Source organism: Schistocerca piceifrons, chromosome 5, assembly GCF_021461385.2.
Source record: "Schistocerca piceifrons isolate TAMUIC-IGC-003096 chromosome 5, iqSchPice1.1, whole genome shotgun sequence".
Classification (NCBI taxonomy): Eukaryota; Metazoa; Arthropoda; class Insecta; order Orthoptera; family Acrididae; genus Schistocerca; species Schistocerca piceifrons.
Window position 1 is genome coordinate 672682657 of NC_060142.1, and position 9785 is coordinate 672692441.

A 9785-nucleotide genomic window follows, 5' to 3' on the forward strand; every position below is an offset into this window, starting at 1 on the left:
TTTCATTGTTTCAGAGAGTTACGTTGCAAATAAAAAATTACATTATGTTTATTGAGATGAACATTACACATCATTGACTAAAAAAGGAAACATTTATATAAAATGTAATCAGTTAAATTGTTTAATTCCATTGTATGGTCACTGTTTCTTACTGTATGCATCTTGTAAAATTCCGAGGCTTGTTTGAGAACTTGCTCTGAGAAAATATCCCACCTGTATCATGGGCACTGTGCAAGGTGAGTTTGATGATGGGGCTGGGGCTACCACCTCGTGGCCTCCAGATCTGCTTGTTCCCACTCAGCTGAAGTTCCCAGTTTTAAGGCACCAAGAACATGCCTTTCATCCTGTCCTGTTAGCTACACACCATTCAGAGTGTATTTCCTGGGGGCCCTGCAGTGCTCACCATTGTGGACATAGGAGTTCGATTCATGGCACAGATGCTAACAGATCGCAGAGGTGTTTCCTTAGGTTTTAAAGCTCTTATATCTTCAGGCTATACCTGCCTCTTGGTAAATAAAATGGAAGACAACCAGAAGAAAATAGAGTTAACATATTGACGGAATGAATAATGGCAGACTACCTGACAGTCAGAAATTATTATCAAATAGGCTGAAGAAGACTGGGAAGGCCAAAGGAGAGGTACATGAAGTGTGGACCAAGATGATGACAAAGAAAAATACCTACAATCATACACTTAAAGAGTTTTTCGAAATAAAGAATTACTGTTACTTCAGAGTTCTCTTCTGAGACATTATGTTGTTGATCTGTCAACACTTCTTTGTAGTGTGAAAGCAGTTGCCCAGATTGTGTATTTGAAGATGAAAGACATTTGGCAATGTCCACATTTCCTGCTGGGATGGACAGTTGCTTTTCCACTGAGTTATAAAGGATTTGTCTCTCTTCAGAATGTCTGCACAATTGAGACCCGCCATTCCATATATTCAAAAGACTCTTTGCTATGTCAGCATTAACAGGGTTCTTCGCTCCCCATTTCATCCACCCATGGTTAAAACAAAAAATTAGGAGTGTGAACAGTAGGCTCATATGGAACTGAGGCCCAAAGGGCTGTTAGCCCAGATGGAAGGGGCAACCCAATGAACCTGCTGGAAGTGTTTGTCCATCCACATTTCTCAAAAGCTTGCAAGTTACCTCACCAAAAATTCCTTTTACCACAGTAATGCAGAGATTTTACTCTAGGTAGAGGTAACCGGTTATCTGCTGATGTAAAATTGTATCAAAAATTGTGTGTGAGAGATTTGATATGCTGCAGCCATTAAACTGCATATTTTTGTAGAGCAAATTGAAAAATGTAGAGACGCTGAGTCGCAGATAGGCACAACAAAAAGATTTTCACAATTAAAGCTTTCGGCCATTGGCCATCGTCAACAATAGGCCACCCCCCCCCCCCCCCCCCCCACACACACACACACACACACACACACAAAACTGCAGTCTCAGGCAGCTAATGTTGTTACATTCCATCCTGTATTTTCTATTGTTTGGGAAAAAAGGGGGGGGGGGGGGGCAGAAGTGAATACAGGTGTCCAGAATAAGAGACAGACGAAGTACAAAGTGGCTAAGCAAGAATTGCTTGTGGATAAGGCAGGGCTGTAGAAGCACGTTTGATTAGGGGAAAGATAGATCTCACCCACAAGAAAATAAAAGTAAAGTTCAAATAAAATAAATAAACTTTGAGAAGTGTCGATGACATTTCAATTTTCTAAGGTGACGAAGGACTTGCAGGGGCAGTTATATGTGATGCATAATGTCTTGGGAAATATGTTAAAAGATGAATATCAACCTAAGTAAAACAAAGGCAAATTAAATGCTGAGGAATTAGATTTGGAAATAACACTGAAAGTAGTATTTGGTTGTTGTTGTTTCAGTCTTCAGTCCAAAGTCTGGTTTGGTGCAGCTCTCCATGCTGCTGTATCCTGTGCAATACTCTTCATCCTTGAGTAAATACTGCAACTTACAGCCCTCTGAATCTGTTTTCTTCAGTCATCCCTTGGTCTTCCTCTATTATTTTTAGCCCCCCCCCCCCCCCCCAATCATCTCCCACTTCATTCCAGTACTAAATTGGTGATCCCTTGATGCCTCAGAATGTGTCCTACCAACCAGTCCCTTCTTCTGATCAGGTTGTGCCACACATTTCTCTTCTCGCCAGTTCCGTTCAGTACATCCTCATTAGTTATATGATCTACCCATTTAACCTTTAGAAATCTTCTGTAGCACCCCATTTTGAAAGCTTCTATACTCTCTTTTCGTTCCAAGCGTAGCTACGCTCCATACAAATACTTTCAGAAAGACTTCCCATCACTTTAATCCGTACTTGATATTAATAAATTTCTCTTCTTCAGAAGCACTTTTCTTGCCATTGCCAGTCTACATTTGATATCCTCTCTACTTTGGCCATCATCAGTTATTTTGCTGTCCAAATAGCAAAACTCACCTACTACTTTAAGTTTATCATTTCCTACTCTAATTGCCTCAGCACCACCTAATTTAATTTGACTACATTCCATTGTCCTCACTTTACTTTTTTGGTGTTCATCTTATATCCTTCTTTCAAGACACTGTTCATCTGTTCTGCCAAGTCCTTTGCTGTCTCTGGCAGAACTACAATTTCATCGGCAAATCTCAAAGTTTTTATTTTTTCCCCCTGTACTTTAATTCCTGCTCTGGATTTTTCTTTTGTTTCCTTTACTGCTTGCTCGATATACAGATTTAATAACATTGGGGATGGGCTACAACCCTGTCTCACTCCCTTCTCAACCACTGCTTCCCTAATGCTCCCTACAAAACTGTCACCCTTCTCAACCACTGCTTCCCTAATGCTCCCTACAAAACTGTCAGCAACATCTGGCTCTTTGTCTATCCAGGTCCAATCACCTTAAATTCCCCCTGCCAGGGGACTTCCTCTTTCATTCCTTTCCTCCCGTCTGTACCCATCTTCTACTTTTCCTTCTCTTTCTCTTCCTACTGTTGAATTCCAGTCCCCCATGACCATTAAGTTGTCGTCTCCCGTAACTATTTGACTAATTTCTTTTATCTCATCATATATTTCTTCAATCTCTTTATCGTCTGTGGAGCTAATTGGCATATGAACTTGTACTACTGTGGTGGCTGTGCGCTTTGTGTCCATGTTGCCTACAATAATGCGTTCACTATACTGTTTATAGTAGCTTATCTGTGTTACTATTTTTTTATATTAAAAACAAAGATTCCATGACTTACCAAACGGGAAAGCGCTGGTAGATAGGCACAATAAAAAAACACACAAACACACACACAAAATTTCAAGCTTTCGCAACCTACGGTTGCTTCGTCAGGAAAGAGGGAAGGAGAGGGAAAGATGAAAGGATGTGGGTTTTAAGGGAGAGGGTAAAGAGTCATTCCAATCCCGGGAGCGGAAAGACTTACCTTAGGGGGAAAAAAGGACAGGTATACACTCGCACACACACACACACACACACACACACACACACACACACACACACACACAGGCACAAGCAGACATGTGTGCAGACACATCCTTTCATCTTTCCCTCTCCTTCCCTCTTTCCTGACGAAGCAACCGTGGGTTGCGAAAGCTTGAAATTTTGTGTGTGTGTTTGTGTGTTTTCTTTATTGTGCTTTTCTACCAGCGCTTTCCCGTTTGGTAAGTCATGGAATCTTTGTTTTTAATATATTTTTCCCATGTGGAATGTTTCTTTCTATTTTATTTATATCATTACTATTTTTTTATTCATTTTTAAACCTAGTCCTGCATTACCCCTATTATATTTTGTATTTATAACCTTGTATTCACCTTACCAGAAGTCCTATTTCTCCTGCCACCAAACTTCCCGAATTCCCACTGTATTTAACTATAACCCATCCATTTCCGTTTTTAGATTTTCTAACCTACCTGCCCAATTAAGAGATTTGACATTCCACACTTCAATCCGTAGAAACCAGTTTTGTTTCTCGTGATAACGTCCTTCCGAGTAATCCCACCCAGAGACCCGAATGGGGGACTATTTTACGTCAGGAATATTTTATCCAAGAGAACACTGCCGCAATTTAACAATGCAGTAGTGCTGCATGTTCTTGAGAGAAATTACATATGTAGTTCCCGTTGCAGCCATTCACAGTACCAGCACAGCAAGGCCATTTTGGCTGACGTTACAAGGCCAGCTCGGTCAATCATCCAGACTATTGCCCTTGCAACTACTGAAAAGGCTGCTGCCCCACTTCAAGAACCATGGATTTGTCTGGCCTCTCAACAGATAACCCTCCATTGTGGTTGCACCTACAGTGTGGCCATCTGTATCGCTGAGGCACGCAAACCTCATCACCAACAGCAAAGTCCATGGTTGATGAGGGGGAAAAGTAGCACATCATTTTGTTGTTTGGGAAGCAAAATTAACATGATGCTTGAAGGTGAGAGGATATAAACTGCAGGCTAACACCATCGAGGAACTCATTTGTGAGAAAGAGAGTTTTGTTAGCATCAGTTATAAACTGAAGCTTTCTTTATGGAGCTATTTGTCTGGAGAGTAGCTGTGTACAAAAGTGAAAAGTGAGCAATACAGTAACACAAGAATAGAACAGAAGCTTTTGAAATGTCATGCTACATAAGAATGCTAAGATTAGATGGGTAGATTGAATAACTATTGAGGTGCAATTGTATTGCATTGGGAGAAACAGAAATTTATGGCATAGCTAATAGAATGGACTGTTAATAGGACATATTTTGATGCATCAAGTTATAAATTTGGTAATAAATGGGTGTGTAGGGTTAAAAATTGTAAGGGAAGAGAAAGTGTTGAATACAGATATAGATTCAAATCAATGTAGGTTGATTTAGTTATTCAGAGAGATAAAGGACGTGCACAGGGCAGATTAATGACGAGAACTGCATCAAATCATGCTTTGGACAAAATACCATAACTTCATTTTGATAGAACAGAATTATAAATATAAAAACGACTACAAAAACAAGCTTTGTTATTTATTTATTTATTCAGATTTCATTGAAAGGTAGAGTATTTTTGATAACTTGACGTCCACTGTCACAGTGAGGTGCTCTGCCCAGTCTGTAGGTTATTTGACATGATATATTCATAAATAAATTTCCAGTCCCTGTTAATTAATGATTCTGACATCCTATATGTAAGTTGCCAAGTCAAAATAATTGTGTATGTTATAGTTGACATAGATTTGATTTTCTTTCTGCAACTTCTTCTGTGCTGGAAGCTAAGTAGTTCTGTCATAAATCTGTCTTCCAAGAAATGATTTAGAGGCTGTCTTCTTTAACATCAATATAGTGGCCAATTTGTTTCAATACTCAAACACCTCACATAATATTTCCAGACAAATGAGCTGTATCAATACAATTTCATGATATTAATCTTCCGACATTCATTCTCACTTGAATAACAGCTAATGTAAAAGAAATGACATCCAAAACAGTTTCTGCTGTTCTAGAGACATTGCACTTGTCACAGCAGCTCTTTTTCCACGATACACACTATATCTACAAGGCAGGATTTGATGACTTGGAATAAACTGCCCAAACACTTGTACCATTAAACGTAAAGATTGCTGTCATCATCCCGATCTGCAGATATGATGCATCCATCTACTCCAGAACACATGCACATAAAGAAACAAATTTCCAGGCAGTGTAATATACAAACTCATTACTTTATCAAACTTTTATGGTGGTGTTCAGCAGTGGCTGGCATACTAAAGGAGACATATCAAATATTCTTGGACTCATTGAAAGATTGCCAGCCCCTACCACCAAGCATTGGTTAAAGCTTTCCAGTGTGTTTTTTTCTGAAACGGAATTTTCCGAACTGCATCAGTGCAATAAATGGGAAACCTGGAAGTAAAAAGTCCACATGACAGTGGATGTTTGTATTACAACTACAAACAATACTTCTCCATTTCACTTGAAGCTGTTGTAAAAGTGAACTGTGAACTTGTTGCCACTGACATTATCACAGAAGGGCAAAAATGTAACTCGAGCAACTTCTGAAGTTCAACATGGTTTCAACTACTAGACTGGGATCACCTCAATAACCGTGGAATGACCCATTCTGGGAACAAATATCACAACTCCCCTTGTTTTAATTGGGATGATGTTTATCTCCTATTGTACTGCTTGATGAAAACCTTTCCCGAGAGAAATTCTGATGACAGGAAAAGAGTGCGTGATGAAGCAAGCTGGGTTCTCCTTGCTTCCTCTCTTGTTTTGCCATCTGCTTCCTTAAATTCATTTTATTGTCATTTTTGACTATTTACCATTAACATGCATGAGTATAATCTGCGTTTCCATAAAAGAGAAAGGTTGGCTCTCCATCTTAAGGAATATAGCATCAGGTCTAATTTTGTGCTTAATTTTGTGTATGTAATTAATTTCTTAATTTATTTTGACCATCCCTTGTTAATTCCCTTTATTATAGGGTGAAATCAGTAACTGTTTCGTGACTTAGATTCTATTGTTGACTTATAAACAATATAAATTCTGTACTAATTATAAACATTTGGAAGAAGAACTACTAGGATTTGTAAAGTACTTATTTTCTCTATTTGAAAACATATTAGCAAAGCCAACCCTTAATTAATTCCAAAATAATTATCAGGTTTATTTTTTTAAAAAAATTGGTGTAACCTTTGTGGAAGAAGAAACCATTAAAAAGAAGGAATTTTTCGATGTATTCAGTTAATTGAATAAGTTATGTTTTAATTTCTTTAACTTAAACATCAAACAGTGTATAGTTTCAGTACCTATTATCAGGAGGATATATAAAGGACCGATTATTGGTCCCGAGACAGTCAATCTACAGCCGATTTTGAAAGGGGAATTATGAACTGTTTCAAGTAACAACAATGCATCAAACTTCCTGGCAGATTAAAACTGTGTGCCGGACTGAAACTCGAACTCGGGACGTTTGCCTTTCGCGGGCAAGTGCCCTACCATCTGAGCTACCCAAGTACAACTCAGGCCCTGTCCTCACAGCTTTACTTCTGCCATTACCTTGTCTCCTACCTTCCAAACTTTACAGAAGCTCAAAGGAGAGCTTCTGTAAAGTTTGGAAGGTAGGAGACGAGGTACTGGCAGAAGTAAAGCTGTGGGGATGGGGCGTGAGTCGTGCTTGTGTAGCTCAGATGGTAGGGCACTTGCCTGCGAAAGGCAAAGGTCCCGAGTTCGAGTCTCGGTCCGGCACACAGTTTTAATCTGCCAGGAAGTTTCTTATCAGCACACAGTCCGCTGCAGAGTGAAAATCTCATTCTGGAAACAATGCATCAACTTAACAGTGCAATTAGTGTAACACAAATAGGCCATGTGTTAAAACAATGACAGTGTCTGTTCAGTTTATTTGAGAAACAGTGTCTCACGTACCGTATTATTCTGCAAGAACTGTAAACTATGTTGTTAGGTTTTTACTGCTGATGGATGTTAAACAGCAAACTATTGTAGCAGTATGCTGATGTTTTCCTGCAACCTATTGATGAGGGTTATCAACATTTGCTAATAGTGAACTGGCTATATAACTGTGTAATATTGAAGGGGTGTGAACAGTGAAAGTAAAGAAATGAGAAACGCAACTGTTGGCTACATCATTTACAGTAGTCAGTGTTGAACTTCCACCTTCCATTTTTCAGCCAGTATAACAATGCAGTACGTTGACCCTGAGGACTATCAACAAAGAAATAAAGCAGATGAATGTCAAGTGTACGACTACAATCTTTGGAGAGATCGCTGAACTGTTGAATGTGTGCTTGGCATAATGTAATCAAAGTGGAGAGAGTTGCAAAAAAGCTATTGAGACTGATGTAACTAGTGCCTTAATAATTACAAAGCCAGTATGTATTCTCCATAACTTTGTGAATGGAACATACACAAACTTCCACAACTCAGGAAGATACTGACACAGATTTTGTACCAACTTTTAGTTCAATGGGACCTTGGCATCAGCAGAAGTGGTTCGATGCCCTGGCAGATAAACTGTGTGCATAAAAACATTGTAGAACATGATAGTCATTAGATGGAATGTACTCAGGATTGAATTTATTACAAAATTAAAATTACCAGAGCTATCAGTTTGCATTCCAGCACCTTCCCACTTCATCTTTAGAACCATAATCCTTTCGTAAAGATCATGCGCTTCATTCCACAAACGTTCCATTTTGAAAACTGACAATATTAATGCTTTCAGACAATGGAAACTGCAAGTAGGAATATCAATAATGTAGGAAAAGACAATTGCTACTTACCATAAAGAATACATGTGAAGTTGCAGACAGGCACAATTGAAAGACAGGCACAGCATCAGGAGGTTGTGGGGCAGGGGGGTGGGGGAAAAAAGGAGAGGAGTGGGGAAAGACTGGGAGAAGGCTGCAAATCAAAAGGGTTGGAGATGAGAATGGGAGGAGATGATAGGACAGAGGGGATGGAAACTCTTGGGTGGAGGGCATGGGGACAGGATGATGTCACAGCACTACACTACCCTGCATTGCTACTGGTGGGTCTCCCGGACCCTGACTTGTGTGAGCGATTCGTTTTCGTTAGGTTCACAACACTGCACACGAGCAGTGTTCCTTGTAGCTTCCTACCTTACACAGCTGTGCGATTTGCTCATCAAGTGATGGCAGAAGTCCACTGTCTAGGAGTGCTTGTAGCATGTTTGGGTCTGTCACACCGACCATAGCAAGTAAGTAAGTACTTGTTTGGGCTATAGGATCCAGAGTAGCAATGATGGTATCGTTTGTCCCAACACAAATACGTTTGTAGTACACACGTCAGCATATCAACCGACCTCTCAGAAGATCTGTCAACAGACTGGCAGGGGTTGAACAGCAGGATGATAGGAGTGTGAACCAGAGTACGGTGCCTAAGAGAGGACGGTGCTGTGGGTGTGAAGATAGCAAAACGCAATATATTTGTTACAAATGCTCTAAAATAAACTCTCAAGTTTATTTGTAAAGAATGCATGTAGTGGCCTGGTGTGGTAAAACGACATGTGGAAACAGTACGTTCAGAAGACATTGTGGAGGCTCGCCGTTTACTTACATCATTTTTGTACATGTTTACTACTCATCTGTTCTTACATGAGTTTGGTTTTCATAACTTTCATTGTTCTACTTCATGTGCTATGACACACGACAGTCACATTGTGTAACCATTGTGTCCCGTATGGTATGTAAATGCTAGAATCATTGTCTAATTTGCTTATGTAGTAATGAAGGGTAACAATTTACTCAAACCCAAAGCAAAACATGTTTCTTTACTTCATCTAGACAACATATGTGAATGTGAAGCCCTTTTGTGCTCCCCATCCTTAACAAATCAGACTGATATGCAGGTTGGGTCTGTGAGACCCCTCATAGCAATGGTGGTGCAAACGAACACAGTAGCAATGCAGGGTTAACCATACTGGACTTGTCAAAGACCTACTCTCCTCCTCCCAATCCCTGCAATGGAAACACTTATTTGCTGCCAATCCCTCGAGCCAGAACCACCCTAATTCCAACTTTGAACCCTGCCTCTTACAGTTCATAGCACCAACAGCCATGATCCTCACCACCTCCCACCTAACCACTTGATGGTCACCTTCCAGGAATTCCTTGCACGTTAGCCTCACCATCCTTCCCAAGATCCGTGCATCAGAACACCAACCTTCCAGTAGAAGAAAGAACAGCCATACACAACATCGAAACAAATTCTGACATAATTATCCTACATGCAGACAAAGGTTCCACAACTGTTGTTATGAATCACAATGACTACC